The sequence below is a fragment of the Dendrobates tinctorius genome, unplaced genomic scaffold (assembly GCF_039654945.1).
Source record: "Dendrobates tinctorius isolate UK_male_01 unplaced genomic scaffold, ASM3965494v1 ptg000203l, whole genome shotgun sequence".
In the NCBI taxonomy this organism is placed as follows: Eukaryota; Metazoa; Chordata; class Amphibia; order Anura; family Dendrobatidae; genus Dendrobates; species Dendrobates tinctorius.
In genome coordinates this window covers 1,365,139-1,384,541 of record NW_027361870.1, presented here as the reverse complement: position 1 = coordinate 1,384,541, position 19,403 = coordinate 1,365,139, and the positions used below count along the sequence as shown (strand labels likewise).

General features: G+C 43.4%; 1 long non-coding RNA gene across 1 annotated transcript in view; it reads right to left on the bottom strand.

Annotated features, from left to right (window-relative positions):
* LOC141057242 (uncharacterized) overlaps nucleotides 1-665 on the bottom strand; it is a 37,744-nt gene extending 37,079 nt beyond the window's left edge. The window contains exon 1 of the long non-coding RNA XR_012222014.1: nucleotides 392-665. This is a non-coding gene — a long non-coding RNA (uncharacterized lncRNA). The remainder of the gene's footprint in view (nucleotides 1-391) is intronic.
* Nucleotides 666-19,403: the final 18,738 nt, after the last annotated feature.

The window sequence follows — 19,403 nt, the reverse complement described above, 5'->3', positions numbered from 1 at the left end:
TAGCGATATTGCTAGCGATATCGCTTAGTGTGACAGGCCCTTTAATCTCTGTTTTTTAAGAATTCATGAGACTCGTCCATTATGAACCGTCTGATCGAGCCACTATAATCTGGTGTGATCAGCCAGTATACTCCCCCTATTTATTAGAAGACCCAAACAGTAGCAGAGTGGTTTATGAAAAGTGCACAATAAACCCCATTGAGGTATCCGTCATTTTGATGCTACAATTTTTCTTGCTAGTCATAGTGATAGAGATGAGTGGATAGATCCGAGTGGAATTGAATTCTACAAAAAAAATCTGTAAAATGCGGATTAATAGTAATTTTCTGGCCAACATTTTCCTGGACCATAAAGGGCCGTCATAAGGTTACAAAAAATAAAAAATACTTACCGGACCCTCCACTCTTCATCGTCACGCATCCGGTCCTTGTAGCATCTTCTGACTTCCATCAGAAGTCTAGTGCGCTGAAGTCTAGTCGGCTCGGATGACAGCGCACATCGTGATGTCACGACCTTGTGCGTGCCAGCTCAGAACCATCCTGGTCCTTATCAGAACCAGAAGTCCAGGCTTTGTGTAAGAGGCCTGGGGATTTCAGATTCTATCATGAGCTGTTTCAAAGAAGCGACATGCATGTTCTTTTTTTTCCACCCGCTAGCAGCTGCGGGCAGATGAAAACATTGCGCAGAGCTGCTGCTGAGTACTGCAGAACAACGTCTGTTTTCTATTTCTTTTGCTTTTCTAGTAAATGATAGTGAGCATCTGACCATTTACGCGTTTTTTTATATTTGTGTCACTCGTCAAGGTGTTAAATGTGTAAAATATTTAACGGTTCCAGCTGTTTCTCCAGTCAGCAAGGGGTTAATGAATAATTGTTTCTAGAAATGTTTCTGTTGACATCAATTAGCAGAAACATTTCTAACAAGAATTATTTAATTAAACCCAAATGAATGCTTTTTTGTGTAAATAAGAGATCTTATTAATTGCCAAGCCCTTGTGAGACTGCATGGTAGAAAGTTACTGATTCTAATTTACACTGTCTATGGTTTGGAATGGTTTTAAAAAAAACCTACTAAGGCCTGTTTCACACTTCAGTTTTTTGTGTCAGTCAAAATCCGCCAAAAAGGCGGAAAGCGGATCCGTTCCTAACTGATGTGAACGGATGCCACGAGAGAGAGAGAATTTTTTTCGTCCGCCAGAAAGGATTTCAGGGTTAAATTTACGGCTGACTTCCTTTCTCCAGGCATGCGCAATGTAAAATGCGGATCCTGCAGCAAAAAAAACGTTGCAGGGTCCGTCCAGGCATGTCAGTGGATGAAAAAAATTTGGCGGATCCGCAAAAAAATGGATACAACAGATGGCCATCCGTCAAGATCCGCCGGTAATGCAACTCAATGGGGAAAAAACGGATCCGCCAAAAAAAATGGAGGATCCGTTTTTTTTTCAAAAACCGCCGGTTTTTGACTGATGGTCAAACACGGAAATGTGAAACAGGCCTAATCTGTAAGAATGTGCTCTCACGGATTATATCTCACATAGCATTTGTAAAGGTGACTCTCCACCGGTCACTCTATGTGGGGCACAGTGCAGTCACACTGAGTCCTGTATTTTTCTCTTGGTTTGATAACGACTGTTGTGCACCTGAAAGTCACTTTTTTGCCTGATATGTGATAAAATAATGGATCTAATCAAGGAAAACATCTTGCGCCTTGGATACAATTATTGCAATACGAACACTCAGGATTCCCCTCTGTGCAAATGGGCAATCAAGAACTTGACACTGTGAAAGGAGTGGTGGTGGTGGACCCCAGGTGCTCTTCCAGGATGGATCTTGGACGCAGGGCAGCTGACCCCCAAGGGGCAGGAAGCTGGAATGGCCTAGAATTTAAAGTTCAGCTAGCGGGCATGGCAGGAACAGAGCAGTGGCAGGTCCTGGCGGAGACAGCTGGAGTACAGGCAGACACTGGAAGGTGCAGACAGGAACAGTTGGTATACAGGTGAGCACTTACAGGTGCAGGCAGGTACGGCTGATACACAAGCAGGCACTGGCAGGTGCAAGCAGGAACGACTGATATACAGGTGGGCACTGACAGATGCAGGCAGGTACGGCTGGTATACAGATAGGCACTGGCAAGTAAAGCTAATATACAGGCAGACACTGGCAGGTAAAGCTAATATACAGGCAGGCACTGGCAGGTGCAGGCAGGTACTGGCAGGTAAAGCTAATATACAGGCAGGTACTGGCAGGTACTGGCAGGTAAAGCTAATATACAGGCAGGCACTGGCAGGTAAAGCTAATATACAGGCAGGCACTGGAGGTGCAGGCAGGTACTGGCAGGTAAAGCTAATATACAGGTAGGCAATGGCAGGTGCAGGTAGGTACAGCAAGTACACCTGGTATACAGGCAGGTACTGGAAGAAACACTAGAACAGGGGACCTGAGAACTAACACGCATGCAAGCAAGCAAAGTATACATGTTGTTCAGGAACATCCCATCAGGTGGAAATGTCTAAATAAGTGTCTCCAAGCCATGCGCAGATCCCAAGTAGGAGAAGGAGGAAGTGCAGGACAGTTGCAGTGGCGGTGAGTAAGTCGGTGTCCCTGCTGGGGGAGGAGGGGAGCGTATAGACACTGCAGAGGTGAAGATATGGCAGCATCAGGAAAGCAGAAACAAGTTTCTTGCTGCAGCAGAGTTGAAAGTGTGAACGGCACTAGGAGTAGCAAAGACGAGTTCATTATCAGGTTCCTTATTGCAGCAGAGTTGAAGGTGTAAATAACATCAAAAGTAACAGAACTGATCTTGGTAATAATATCTATTTGCATGAAACACTTCAAACTGCCCTGGATGAATTTGCACCCCCTATAAATAGAACACCACAACGCAGACGGCGACAACCCTGGCACACGGTGCAAACACGTTTCCTGCAGCGGTGCTCCAGGTGCGCCGAACGTCTGTGGAGAAAATCCAATCTACCCGAAGATTTCATCCATTTTAAGTTTATGCTTAGAACATACAACACTGCCCTTCACCTCTCCAAACAAACCTATTTCAACACCCTCATCACCTCACTGTCCAATAACCCGAAACGTCTCTTTGACACTTTTCATTCTCTACTCAATCCAAGAGTACAGGCCCCAACCACGGAGCTCCGAGCTGACGATCTGGCCAATTACTTCAAAGAAAAAATTGACCAGATCCGACAGGAAATTATCTCCCAATCACCTCATACCATGCACTGTCCTCCCTCCCCCACTGCATCTAACTCACTCGCTGATTTTGAACCAGTCACAGAAGAGGAAGTAAGCAGGCTCCTTGCATCTTCTCGCCCAACTACTTGCACCAGTGACCCATTTCCGTCACAGCTCCTCCAGTCCCTTTCCCCTGCTGCCACCCCTCACCTAACTAAAATATTTAACCTCTCTCTCTCTTCTGGTATTTTTCCCTCCTCATTTAAGCATGCCATCATACATCCACTACTTAAAAAACCATCCCTCGGCCAAAACTGTGCCGCTAACTATAGACCTGTCTCTAATCTTCCCTTCATCTCTAAACTCCTGGAACGCCTGGTCCACTCCCGTCTTATCCGCTATCTCTTAGAAAACTCTCTTCTCGACCCTCTCCAATCCGGTTTCCGCTCTTTACACTCCACCGAAACTGCCCTCACTAAAGTCTCTAATGATCTGCTAACAGCTAAATCAAATGGTCACTACTCCATGCTAATTCTCTTGGATCTCTCTGCAGCATTCGACACTGTGGATCATCAGCTCCTCCTCACTATGCTCCGTTCCATTGGCCTCAAGGATACCGTTCTCTCCTGGTTCTCCTCCTATCTCTCCGACCGCTCCTTTACTGTATTTTTTGCCAGTTCCTCCTCCTCTCATCTTCCCCTTACTGTTGGGGTCCCCCAAGGATCGGTTCTAGGCCCCCTCCTCTTCTCCTTGTACACTGCCCCTATTGGTCAAACAATCAGTAGATTTGGTTTCCAGTACCATCGCTATGCTGATGACACCCAATTATACGCTTCTTCTCCTGACATCACGCCAGCCTTTCTAGAAAACACCGGCGATTGTCTAAACGCTGTGTCTAATATCATGTCCTCACTATATCTGAAACTGAACCTGTCAAAGACTGAACTCCTGGTGTTTCCTCCCTCTACTAATGTACCTATACCCGACATTGCCATTTCTGTGTGTGGTTACACTATTACTCCCCAGCAACAGGCCCGTTGTCTTGGGGTCATACTTGATTCCGAGCTTTCCTTTGCCCCCCATATTCGATCACTGGCTCGCTCTTGTCATCTGCACCTCAAAAACATTTCTAGAATTCGACCTTTTCTTACCTTTAACTCTGCAAAAACTCTTACTGTTTCTCTTATTCATTCTCGTCTCGACTATTGTAACTCTCTTCTAATCGGTCTCCCTCTTACCAAACTCTCCCCTCTCCAATCTGTCTTGAATGCTGCAGCCAGGATCATATTCCTCACCAATCGTTACACCGATGCCTCTACCTTGTGCCAGTCATTACACTGGCTACCCATCCACTCCAGAAATCAGTATAAACTTATTACCCTCACTCACAAAGCCCTCCATGGCTCAGCACCACCCTACATCTCCTCCCTTGTTTCAGTATACCACCCTACCCGCGCCCTCCGTTCTGCTGATGACCTGAGGTTAGCATCCTCAATAGTCAGAACCTCCCACTCCCGTCTCCAAGACTATACACGTGCCGCGCCAATTCTTTGGAATGCACTTCCCAGGTCAATACGATTAGTCCCCAATCCCCACAATTTTAAGCGTGTCCTGAAAACGCATTTATTCAGACTGGCCTACCACCTCAACACATTAACCTAATCTATCCCTGTGTGGCAGAGCCAAAAGTTTTACCATAACCAGGTTCCCCGCATCATGTTCCCACATGCTTTATGCATCCATTAGCCCTCTGTGTCCGTACTGTCACACACCTAACATTATGGCTGGTCCATACAATCAGGGCAACTGTTACCACCCACCTTTCGTGTCTACCTCTTTCCTCATAGACTGTAAGCTTGCGAGCAGGGCCCTCTTTCCTCTTGGTATTTGTTATAATCTACTGTATGTGATTATTGTTATGCTGTAATGTCTATTGTCTGTACAAATCCCCTCTGAAATGTAAAGTGCTGCGGAATATGTCGGCGCTATAAAAATAAAATTTATTATTATATTATTATTATTATATTATGATAGCAGTCTGGAGCAGGTGAACCCAGACAAAAACATGGTTGCAAAGTTCTATACTGCCTCAAGACTTAGCTGGGAAACTCAGCCTCAAAGGCCTAGGATGATGACTTTAGAGATTCTTGTGTGAACCAGCACAGAGGGAGCAAAGCCCGAGGCTGGAGCCAGGACAGGTGACTATGAATAACATAAATAGACAAAATGGAAAGATATAATGGAAGCACTGGCTCTTTTTCCTTATTTTTGTCACCTCTGGGTGACAAAAACTGATGCAAAATATTAAATTAAATAATTATTGTTGTTAAATAAAATTATATTGCTATTATTATTGTTGTTGTTATTATTATTATTATTATTATTATTACTCTGCTTACTGTGGGAAACAGAGACCTGCGAAACCCATAAAGGCAACAGGTTTCTGCTAATAACCAAGAAAAATTTTCTTTCACAATTGGTGCAGAATCCAACCAGAGGAGCAGCACTTTTAGACCTAATACTATCTAATAGATCTGACAGAATAACAAATCTGGAGGTCGTCGGGCATCTAGGAAATAGCGACCACAATATTGTACAGTTTCATTTGTCTTTCGTTAGGGGGACTTGTCAGGGAGTCACAAAAACACTGAACTTTAGGAAAGCAAAGTTTGACCAGCTTAGAGATGCCCTTAATCTGGTTGACTGGGACAATGTCCTCAGAAATAAGAATACAGATAATCAATGGGAAATTTTTAAGAACATCCTTAATAGGCACTGTAATAGGAAAAAATAGGCACAAGAAATAGGAAAAACCCAATGTGGCTAAACAAGGAAGTAAGAGGGTTTATTAACAGTAAAAAGAAAGTATTTAAACTACTAAAGCAGGATGGCACCATTGAAGCTCTAAAAAACTATAGGGAGAAAAATACTTTATCTAAAAAAAAAAACGAATTAAAGCTGCCAAAAAGGAAACAGAGAAGCAGATTGCTAAGGAGACAAAAACTAATCCCAAACTGTTCTTCAACTACACTGCTCAGAAAAATAAAGGAGGCACTTAAACAGAATATAACTCCAAATAAATCAAACTTCTGTGAAATCAAACTGTCCACTTAGGAAGCAACACTGATTGACAATCAATTTCACATGCTGTTGTGCAAATGGAATAGACAACAGATGGAAATTATTGGCAATTATCAAGACACGCTCAATAAAGGAGTGGTTCTGCAGGTGGGGACCACAGACCACATCTCAGTACCAATGCTTTCTGGCTGATGTTTTTGTCACTTTTGAATGTTGGTTGTGCTTTCACACTCATGGTAGCATGAGATGGACTCTACAACACACACAAGTGGCTCAGGTAATGCAGCTCATCCAGGATAGCACATCAATGCGAGCTGTGGCAAGAAGGTTTGCTGTGTCTGCCAGCGTTGTGTCCAGAGGCTGCAGGTGCTACCAGGAGACAGGCCAGTACACCAGGAGACGTGTGGGCAACAACCCAGCAGCAGGACCGCTACATCTGCCTTTGTGCAAGGAGGAACAGGAGGAGCACTGCCAGAGCCCTGCAAAATGACCTCCAACAGGCCACAAATGTGCATGTGTCTGCACAAATGGTTAGAAACCGACTCCATGAGGATGGTGTGAGGGCCCGACGTCCACAGATGGGGGTTGTGCTCACAGCCCAACACGGTGCAGGACGCTTGGCATTTGCCACAGAACACAAGGATTAGCAAATTCGCCATTGGCGCTCTGTGCTCTTCACAGAAAGCAGGTTCACACTGAGCACATGTGAAAGACGTGACAGAGTCTGGAGACGCCGTGGAGAGTGATCTGCTGCCTGCAACATCCTTCAGCATGACCGGTTTGGCAGTGGGTCAGTAACAGTGTGGGGTGGCATTTCTTTGGAGGGCCGCACAACCCTCCATGTGCTCGCCAGAGGTAGCCTGGCTGCCATTAGGTACCGAGATGATCCTCAGACCCCTTGTGAGGCCATATGCTGGTGCAGTTGGCCCTGGATTTCTCCTAATGCAGGACAATGCCAGACCTCATGTGGCTGGAGTGTGTCAGCAGTTCCTGCAAGATGAAGGCATTGAAGCTATGGACTGGCCCGCCCATTCCTCAGACCTGAATCCGATTGACCACATCTGGGACATCATGTCTCGCTCCATCCACCAACGTCACGTTGCACCACAGACTGTCCAGGAGTTGGCGGATGCTTTAGTCCAGGTCTGGGAGGAGATACCTCAGGAGACGATCTGCCTCCTCATCAGAAGCATGCCCAGGCGTTGTACAGTATGGAGGTCATACAGGCACGTGGAAGCCACACACAATACTGAGCATTGTTTCCTTGTCATGAGGGATTTCCACTGAAGTTGGATCAGCCTGTAATTTGATTTTCCACTTTGATTTTGAGTATCATTCCAAATCCAGACCCCCATGGAATATAAATTTTGATTTACATTGATAATTGTTATGTTTTATTGTTCTGAACACATTCCACTATGCAATGAATAAAAATTTGCAACTGGAATATTTCATTCAGAGATAACTAGGATGTGGTATTTTAGTGTTCCCTTTATTTTTTGAGCAGTGTATATCAATAGTAAAAGAATCAAAAGTGAAAGTGTAGGCCCCTTAAGAAATTGTGAGGAAAGAATGGTTGTAGATGACGAGGAAAAAGCTAATTTATGAAACACCTTCTTCTCCCTCCACAGTATTCATGGTGGAAAATGAAATACTAGGTGAAATGCTGAGAGACAAAAGAAAATCCTATATTGAGAGTCACCAATCTAACCCAAGAAGAGGTGTGAAACCGGTAAAATAAGAATAAAACACATCTCCGGGTCCGGATGGCATGCACCCACGAGCACTAAGAGAACTAAGTAATGTAATAGACAATTATTATTTCTTATATTTAGGGACTCTACAGCGACGGGGTCTGTTCCACAGGACTGGCGCATAGCAAATGTTTTACCAATAATCAAAAAGGGCTCTAAAAGTGAACCTGGAAATTATAGGCCAGTAAGTCTAACCTCTATTGTTGGTAAAATATTTGAAGGGTTTCTGAGGGATGTTATTCTGGATTATCTCAATGAGAATAACTGTTTAACTCCATATCAGCATGGGTTTATGAGGAATCGCTCCTGTCAAACCAATCTAATCAGTTTTTATGAAGAGGTAAGCTATAGACTGGACCAAGGTGAGTCATTGGACGTGGTATATCTCGATTTTTCCAAAGCGTTTGATACCGTGCCACACAAGAGGTTGGTACACAAAATGAGAATGCTGGGTCTGGGGGAAAATGTGTGTAAATGGGTAAGCTACTGGCTTAGTGATAGAAAGCAGAGGGTGGTTATAAATGGTATATTCGCTAACTGGGTCGCTGTGACCACTGGGGTACCGCAGGGGTCGGTTATGGGACCTATTCTCTTCAACATAGTTTTTAGGTGCTGCGGATTTGGAAAAAAACGCAGGTAAATCCGCACGTAAAAAGTCCTGCAGTTTACCTGCAGTTTAGCCCTGCGGTTTCACACCTCATATGGAGAAGGTGTGAAACCGCAGCGGAATCCGCACAAAGAATTGACATGCTGCGGATTGTAACCCGCAGCAAATCCACGCGGAAAAATCTGCAGCATGTGCACAGCGTTTTCCAGTTTACCATTGAAAATAATGGTACTGCACAACGCACCTAAATCTGCTGCGGACCCGCAGAGCCAAAACCGCTGCGGATCCTCAGCAGAATCCGCACCGTGTGCACATAGCCTTAAGGGGACAATACAAATATCTCTCCGAGGATCTGTTTATACCAAGGAAGGTGACGGTCACAAGGGGGCAATAAAAGAGAAACCCAGGTGCAGCTCCTTATAATAAATAATAATTGGGAGGTTCAAGCCAGTAGTATAGACAATGTATCAAAAAAAGGGGGAAGAAAAACAATACTGAAAATATGCACACCAGTATAGCAAAAATATTAAAATACTTTATTGACACACAATGGCAAAAAAGGGGTGATATTAAAACACACTTAACCCCTTACCTACAATTGACGTAATATTCCGTCCATGTGACCATGGACCTAATTACCATAGACGGAATATTACGTCATCGCGATCAGCGGCGCCCACGTGGTGAGCGCCGCTGATCGCGGCCGAGTGTCAGCTAATTATCATAGCTGACACCCGGCACAATGTGTCAGGGGCGGTCTCCGTGCTTCCCTGAGACCCCCACGGCAGCGCAATGTGCAGCGCTGCTGCGGGGGCTCCTTTCCTCCAGGCCCCCGAATCCAAGATGGCGACGGGGGCCTTCGGGGGCCTGAGGAAGCTGGCTTCCTCAGTGCCTGCAAAGCGCAGGCATGAGGAAGCCTTCTGCACTGCCTGTGTCAGATCGCTGATCTGTCACAGCGATCTGTGATGTGACAGATCAGCGATCTGTCACAGGACAGTGATGTCCCACCTGGGACAAGGTAAAAAAAAAATAATTTAAAAAAAATCGCTAAATAAATTAGTAAAAAAAAAAAAAAATATTCCCCAATAAATCCATTTTTTCAAAATAAAAAAAAACAAAAACAATAAAAGTACACATATTTGGTATCGCCGCGTCCGTAATGACCTGCCCTATAAAACTGTCCCATTAGTTAACCCCTTTAGCGAACCCCTTAAAAAATAAAAATAAAAAACGAAGCAAAAAATAATGATTTATTATCATACCACCGAACAAAAAGTGCAATAACGCGCGATCAAAAAGACGCATATAAATATCCATGGTACCGCTGAAAACGTCATCTTGTCCCGCAAAAAACGAGCCACCATACAGCATCATCCACAAAAAAATAAAAAAGTTATAGCTCGCAGAATAAAGCGATACAAAAATAATTATTTTTTATATAAAATTGTTTTCATGGCAAAAAACCGACAAAACATAAAAAAAGACCTAAATGAGGTATCGCTGTAACTGTACTGACCCGAAGAATAAAAACGCGTCATCAATTTTACCGCACGCGGAACGGTGTAAACGCACCCCCCCAAAAGAAATTCATGAAACGCTGGTTTTTGTTCATTCTGCGCCCCCAAAAATCGGAATAAAAAGCGATCAAAAAATGTCACGTGCCCGAAAATGGTACCAATAAAAACATCAACTCGTCCCGCAAAAAATAAGACCTCACATGACTCGGTGGGTCAAAATACGGAAAAATTATAGCTCACAATATGTGGTGATGCAAAAACTATTTTTACAATAAAAAGCGTCTTTTAGCGTGCGACAGCCGCCAAACATAAAAACCGCCATAAATCGTAAATCAAACCCCCCGTTATCACCCCCTTAGTTAGGGAAAAATAATAAAACTAAAAGAAAATGTATTTATTTCCATTTTCCCGCTAGGGTTAGGGTTAGGGTAGGGTTAGGGTTAGGGTTAGGGTTAGGGTTAGGGCTAGGGTTAGGGCTAGGGTTAGGGCTAGGGTTAGGGTTAGGGCTAGGGTTAGGGCTAGGGCTCAGATTAGGGTTAGGGGTGTGTCGAGGTTAGGGTTGGAGTTATAATTGGGGGTTTCCACTGTTTGGGCACATCAGGTGCTCTCCAAAGGCAACATGGCGTCTGATCTCAATTCCAGCCAATTCTGCGTTGAAAAAGTCAAATGGTGCTCCTTCCCTTCCAAGCTCTGCCATGTGCCCAAACAGTGTTTTACCCCCACATGTAGGGTATCAGCCTACTCGGGACAAATTACAAAACAACTTTTGGGGTCCAATTTCTCCTGTTACCCTTAGGAAAATAAAAAATTGGGGGCAAAAATATAACTTTGCGGAAAAAAATGTTTTTTTTTATTTTCACGCCCAGGCGTTATAAACTTCTGTGAAGCACTTGGGGGTTCAAAGTGCTCTCCACACATCTAGATAAGCTCTGTGGGGGGTCTAGTTTCCAAAATGGGGTCATTTGTGGGGAGTTTCAATAGTTTAGATACATCAGGGGCTCTCCAAACGCACATGACACCCGAATACCAATCCATCAAAGTCTGCATTCCAAAACATCACTACTTCCCTTCCGAGCCCCGACGTGTGCCCATACAGTAGTTTTCTCCCACATATGAGGTATCAGCGTACTCAGGACAAATTGGACAACAACTTTTGGGGTCCAATTTCTCCTGTTACCCTTGGGAAAATAAAAAAAAAGGGGACTAAAAGATGATGTTTGTTGAAAAAATACGATATTTTTATTTTCACGCCCGGTCGTTATAAACTTCTGTGAAGCACTGGGGGGTTCAAAGTGCTCACCACACATCTAGATAAGTTCATTAGGGGGTCTAGTTTCCAAAATGGGGTCACTTGTGGGGGGTTTCCACTGTTTAGGTACATCAGGGGCTCTCCAAACGCAACATGACACCCGCAGACCATTCCATCAAAGTCTGCATTCCAAAACGTCACTACTTCCCTTCCGAGCCCCGACGTGTGCCCATACAGTAGTTTTCTCCCACATATGAGGTATCAGCGTACTCAGGACAAATTGGACAACAACTTTTGGGGTCCAATTTCTCCTGTTACCCTTGGGAAAATAAAAAAATGGGGACTAAAAGATCATGTTTGTGGAAAAAATACGATTTTTTTATTTTCACGCCCGGACGTTATAAACTTCAGTGAAGCACTGGGGGGTTCAAAGTGCTCACCACACATCTAGATAAGTTCCTTGGGGGGTCTAGTTTCCAAAATGGTGTCATTTGTGGGGGGTTTCTACTGTTTTGGTACATCAGGGGCTTTCCTAACGCGACATGGTGTCCGATCTCAATTCCAGCCAAAAACGTCAAATGGCGCTGCTTCCCTTCCGAGCTCTGCCATACGCCCAAATAGTGGTTTACACCCACATGTGGGGTATCAGCGTACTCAGGATAAATTGCACAATATCTTTTAGGGTCCTGTTACTTTTGGAAAGATAAGAATTGAGGGTGAAAAGATCATTTTTGTGGAAAAAATATGATTTTTTAATTGTACTGCTGTACGTTATAAACTTCTGTGAAGCCCTTGGGGGTTCAAAGTTCTCACCACACATCTAGATAAGTTCCTTGGGGGGTCTAGATTCCAAAATGGTGTCATTTGTGGGGGGTTTCCACTGTTTTGGTACATCAGGGGTTTTCCAATCGCGACATGGTGTCCGATCTCAATTCTAGCCAAAAACGTCAAATGGCGCTGCTTCCCTTCCGAGCTCTGCTATGCGCCCAAATAGTCATTTACACCCACATATTGGGTATCAGCGTACTCAGGACAAATTGCACAATAACTTTTAGGGTCCTGTTACCCTTGGAAAAATAAAAATTGGGGGTGAAAAGATCATTTTTGTGGAAAAAATATGATTTTTTAATTGTACCGCTGTACGTTATAAACGTCTGTGAAGCCCTTGTGGGTTAAAAGTTCTCACCACATATCTAGATAAGTTCCTTGGGGGGTCTAGTTTCCAAAATGGGGTCACTTGGGGGGGTTTCCACTGTTTAGGTACATTAGGGGCTCGCCAAACGTGACATGGCATCCGATCTGAATTCCAGCCAATTTTTCATTGAAAAAGTCAAACGGCGCTCCTTCCATTCTGAGCTCTGCCATGCGCTGAAACAGTGGTTCCCCCCCACATATCAGGTATCAGCGTAAGGACAAATTGCACAAAAACTTTTGCAGTCCAATTTCTCCTGTTACCCTTGGTAAAATAAAGAAAATTGAACCTGAAGTATTTTTTTTGTGAAAAAAAGTTAAATGTTCATTTTTTTTTTAATATTCAAAAAATTCCTGTGACGCAACTAAAGGGTTAATAAACTTCTTGAATGTGGTTTTAAGCACCTTAAGGGGTGCAGTTTTTAGAATGGTGTCACTTTTGGGTATTTTCTATCATATAGACCCCTCAAAGTGGCTTCAAATGTGAAGTGGTCCCTAAAAATAAAATGGTGTTGCAAAAATGAGAAATCGCTGGTCAATTTTTAACCCTTATAACTTCCTAACAAAAAAAAATTTTGGTTCCAAAATTGTGCTGATGTAAAGTAAACATGTGGGAAATGTTATGTATTAAGTTTTTTGTGTGCCGTATCGCTGTGATTTAAGGGCATAAAAATTCAAAGTTGGAAAATTGCGAAATTTTCAAAATTTTCGCCAAATTTCTGTTTTTTTCACAAATAAACGCAAGTTATTTGAATGCAATTTTACCACTAACATGAAGTACAATATGTCACGAGAAAACAGTGTCAGAATCACCGGGATCCATGAAAGCGTTCCAGAGTTATGACCTCATAAAGGTACAGTGGTCAGAATTGTAAAAATTGGCCCGGGAGTTAACGTGCAAACCACCCTTGGTAGTGAAGGGGTTAAAAACATATGAGCACCCACTCGAAGAAATAATACCAGACACATGGATAAATATAATATAACATGGAATATAACGGTTCTGAGGCTGATAAATTTGGATACCCAACAGAGAGTATATACCAAGAAAGGATAGACCCCTAACATGGTATCACACTGTTGGGATAGCCGACTATAAGACAGGCTGTAAACCTAGCCAAACAACAATTGGTGGCATGCACATAAGAAAGAAAATAATACCCCTAATGGGGGACCTTAGACTCAAATAAGTCCCACAAATCACAAATTATGGCTGAAAAAGCCCCAGTAAAAAACAGACCAAGCAACCACCATTGCCAACGACAGCCACATGATTACCCCAATTGTGGAGATAATAGAGTCCGGTCTGGAAACTCAAGGGGGCATTCTCTGCGTCTGGAGGAGAGAAGGTTTTTCCACCATCACAGAAGAGGATTCTTTACCGTTAGGGCAGTGAGAATCTGGAATTCCTTGCCTGAGGAGGTGGTGATGGCGAACTCAGTCAAGGGGTTCAAGAGAGGCCTGGATGTCTTCCTGGAGGGTAACAATATTATATCTTACAGTTATTAGATTCTATAATAATAATTTTATTTCTATAGCGCCAACATATTCCGCAGCACTTTACATTTCAGAGGGGACTTGTACAGATGATAGACATTACAGCATAACAATAATCACATAGATCATTACTGATACCAAGAGGAATGAGGGCCCTGCTCACAAGCTTACAATCTATGAGGAAAAAGGGGAGACACGAAAGGTGAGAACTTCACAGCCCCATTCTCGGGATAGGTGAGGGCCCAGGAGTTTCCAGCGATCAGGAATATTTCCCCTATCCAGTGGGTAGGTGATAACTGTTGGGACAATCCTTACAAATCTGGAATTATACATGGATTATTTTTTAGTTAAATACAGTAGAGAAAATGTATGAGTCTTTTCTTTGTACTTTTCCTTCTATATTTGGATCCATTCCTGTATTTACCTTAAAAATTGCCCGCAAAACTAAAATTGATTCCAAACTAAGTTGATAAATGAGGTTACGTATCTGCCTTTATTTGTTAATTGTCCCTTCCTCCACATAACAATGTATGATGTGCAGCAACAATGCAGCTTTTTATAGTATCTTTGCTATACAACAGCAGTGCACAAGTTGTGTTATACGCTCTTTTTCTTCCACCGAGCTGACACACATTAAACTGTTAACCTGTTGGATACAAACATTTTCTCTAGACCTATAAGTTTAGGCTGGAGTGACACACGTATGAAAAATCAGTCCATGTCTCCCTGCCGAGAGTCGCATGAGTGTCATGTGTTTTTTTATGAGAGTACAATTTGTACTGTAAAATCACTGCAGGAGCCGACAGGATAGAAGAGATGTATTGAATACAATAAATACAAAAAGTATAGGTAGATATATAGATGTCAGTGACAAATACAATTAGTACAATTAGTACAGTGTGTGTGTGCAGCTTACTGTACATGTGTTTAATAAATAAAAGATTATTTTTCAGAAAAAAACAGCAGAGGGAAAGCCGACGGCTGGGGGTCAATGTTTTAGCCTGGGAAGGGAGTAATACCTATGGAGCTTCTCAGGCTATTAATATCAGCTCACAACTGTATACTTAGCCTTTACTGGCTATTAAAATGGGTGACCCTAAAAAAATGAGGTAAGGTCCCCCTATTATTATTAACCGGCAAAGGCTATGCAGACAGTTGTGGCCTGATATTAATAACCTAGGAAGGGGCCATGGATACTTCCCCCCCAAGCTAAAGACATCAGCTCTCAGCCGCCCCAGAAAAGGCGCATCTCTAAGATGCGCCAATTCTGGCACTTAGCCTCGCTCTTCCCATTTGCCCTGTAGCGGTGGCAAGTGGGGTGATAGTTGGGGGGTTGATGTCACCTTTGTATTGTCAAGTGACATCAAGCCTCGAGGTTAGTAATGGAAAGGCATCAATAAGACACCCCCATTACTAACCCCATAGTCATGTATAAAAACACAGACACCCAGAATAAAGTCCTTTAATTGAAAGGATGACACAAACTCCTTTAATAATCTTAATTAAACCATACTTACGACCTCGCCCATTCCCCTAATGCCCTTGTCATCTGCAAAAGAGTTAAAAAAACAAACAACAATATTCCTCACCTTTCCACAGAGATGCTTTAAATCCATTTGTCCCACGATGGGTCCAGCTCTGCTACATCTAGATGGCAGGCTGCATGATGTGAGCATGCAGCCTGTCATCCAGCATCCTTTGCAGATTAAGCCAATAGCAGCCCCCCACCCTCAACCCCTGAACAACACCTCCTCCCAGATGAACCCTCATTCCCAAAGTACAGGAACAGGTCAGAGACGTGACAGACATGAATACAATTGTGTGCAGGGAAGAGTGATGGCTAGGGAAAAGGTGGTGAGCACGGTGAGCGGTGTCAGCTACTTACTGACATTGCTTATCTGTGAGCCTGCAGCCCGGCCATTGGTGTCCTGAATGTCTGCGGCCATATAGAGGTGTAGGGTGGGCCGCAGGCATTCAGCAATGTCACTATTCTTGGGGAGGAACAAGGTAGCGGCCTAGGCTGGTTCCTACCCTGTTACTCTACTAGGAACATTTATTGATTATTTCCTTACGGAAAAATAAACCTGCCCTGATCATGTGAAGGACATGCAGGTGGTCGACTTATTTCAAAAAGCTCTGAAAAGTTCCCCGAAATGCACTGTGCACCAGTGGCCCATCAGAAGCTTTGGACAGATTGTTGCATGTTATTGTACAGTGAGGAACTTATTTGCTTAAACTGTACCATCCCTATAATTTGTCAGTGTCTGATAACAGGCCTCCAATAAGTGGCCATAAAAAAACTATAAAAAAAATTGAAAAAAGCCAGCTATCGTCCTCTTGCTATACATGTGACTGATGCAGTGATGTCACAGTTGTCAGGAGAACTTTTTAGACCTGTTGTTCCCTCAATCCTTCCACTTGTCAGCAATACAGAACACAATGCACGGATCGTAGTTCTGCCCAGTAGATCTGTCCTGAAAACTCGACTTGTTTTTTTCCAAGTTCTATACATACACATCTCTCCTGGCTTTCTGACTTAGACTTTTTTTCCTCTATGGATATTGCAGTAGCTTTTATTGAATGGCCCCTTTTGACTTTATAGCTCATATGTTCTTTGGCGACTTGGCAGAAGCAGCATGCTTTTTTCCCTCTCCGCTCCTCCGAACCTCCCTTTTATTGCTTGGCTGGGCTTTTTCCCTCCTCCCCTATATGGGTAATTTGAGGATAAAGTCACAGCTCGTTCTCCAGCTATGTCTTCCATATTGGTGAAAAGAAAGAATTCGTGTAAACAAAGAACATGTGAGTGGGTGTCAGGTCCAATGCGACTTCAGAGGGATAAGAACATTGCTATTATCTTAGAAGAGACGGAAAGGGAAATACGTTTTACAGAATATTAATATCTATAAAGTGATCTGTGCATCTGCTAGATCTACACGAAAATTTTTGTTTTATCAAACCAAACTGTTGCTATATTCACATCAAATAAATAAGTGGCGTTTTAGGCCACATATTCTACAAAAAATGGGTGCCAAAAAAGTGTTTTAAAAAATGGCTTAATTCAGAAAATCCTTATTTGTAGATTTTATGGAATGCAGTGTTTTAGGCTGAGTTCACACAGGCAATTTTGATGAAGGTTTTTTTGGTGCCAATTTTAAAGCAGTTATTAATTTCTTTCAACATTTTAAATGTTCCGTTTCCTTTTTATATCTACCCTTCTGAGCAAAAAACAAACAGACGTCTATTGTCTATTCTGTAGACATTCCCTGCTAAAAATTAAAAACCATTACCCACCTACTGCCACTCTGTCGCTGCCCCCGATCTTTGCTGATATGGCTGCAGTGGTGGCATCATGACTACGGCTTGTGGCTAATGCGGCCAGTCACTTGGCTCAGCTGTCTCTTATGTCTACACCATCATGACGGCAAGAGGCTATGCTGGATCGGCAGGGGGTGGGTAATGCAGATTTTTTTTTTCTTCATTTTTACACAGAAGATTCCTATGGAATAGAAGATTTTAAGCTCACATAATCAAAAACTGCGTGAAAAATTCAAGTGACCGGACTTCACACCTACATGTGCCTTTACTATGTGACAGAAGGGCCCTTGGGTTACCTGAGGCCGCAGGGTTAAGGTGCAGATGTTATCTTTTGGCCACGTTCACACCGTCCGTATTTTACATCAGTATTGGTAAGCCAAAGCCAGGAGTGGAACAATCAGAGGAAAAGTATAATGGAAACACGTCACCACTTCTGGATTTTTCACCCACTCCTGGATTTAGCTTACATGTAGAAACAAAATCGGGCACTCTTGTATTGAGTAATGAAGAATATGAATATTCCCAACGAAGTAACGTTTCGGTCCTTGACATAGACCTTCATCAGACTAAAGTATACAATTGAAGAAAAAAATTGAAACTTACACAGATCTTTTGTCAAAGGAAATATTGCATTCATCTATAAGGAGGGGAAAACGGCTGTTTTAAGATTTTAACAATCATAACATATAACGTGTAAAATGTTTATCATGTACAGCGTTTCATTCAAATTACTCAAAAAATGTAAATGGAATGAAAATTGTACAGATAAGTACTGACCGCACAAAAAGCACAGTATCTCAAAAATAGGTTTATTTGAGGGCATGTATAAAAAAGGTATAACACGCAAAAAATGTCTATTCATGCTACAACCATGGGGTGATAGAAGAAGTGATATAAGTGTATAAAATTAAATGACTGAAATGCCTGAAAAGATAATGGCGTGCTTACCTGATTGCTGAGGGAAAAAAGAGAAACGACAGCGCCAACGTAAATGGGAAATTGTATGATCCCTGGAGAGAAAGCGCATATGTCCTCTCATGTCCAAATGTTTAAAGGGAACCTGTCACCTGTTTTGGCCGCTGCCTTTCAGGGCTTATCTACAGCATTTTATAATGCAGTAGATAAGCCCCCGATCCGATCTGCAAGAGAAGAAAAATAACTTATTGTACTCTCCCGCAGGGTTGTCTGGTCCGATGGGTGCCGCAGTTCTGGGTCCGGCGCCTCCCATCTTCTTGCAATGCCACCCTCCTGTTGCTTCATTGCTCCCCGGTATCGCGCTCCTGCGCAGGCATATGGATCACCCCCCGGGCTGTGGGATACTCGGTACTGGGCTGGTGTCTCAGAGGGATGTGTCACAGTGGCGGTGACCCATTCCGTGGCCCTGGGTGTCCAATGTAAAATGGGTGGAATTGTAGCTGAATAAAGTTTATAGGTTGGTAGTTCGTGACGCCACCTGTGGTACTCAGCAATGAAGATGTTAAGCCGATGCTGCAGTGCAGATCCTCTGGGACAGATGGTGGGGCGCAGCAAAGATAGAGCTGTAGTCCCAGGGCAGTAGTAATAGGTGTTGAGGTAGATGGTGTAGTGTTAGGCACAGAGATGTAGCAGTGCTGAGTGGGTTGGTGCAGGAGAAAGGCAATGATACAGCTGAATGCAGTTCCAATTCTTTTACTCACAGTTCTGGCACAGACAGGTGCCCAGGCCGCTTCAATGCCGCAGCTTCCAGGTCAGGGACTCAGCCAACTCCCAGGCAAATGGAATACACCCTTACAGCACTCCCTCTCGTGTACCTTTTCTGAACATCTCCTTTCTAGCGCTAATCTGAAGTGCTTGCAGTTCTGAATTACACTCAAGTGCCTCCTTCTTGATGTTACTTAAACTCCACTCGTATGACAGGTGGCTGTAGCCTGCTTCGGGGACTCCATCAATCATGTCCCGGCTCACACTTAGGTTGCCACTGTGTCTTCGAGTCTTTGGTGGGAATAGAGCGGACACAGGAGGAGG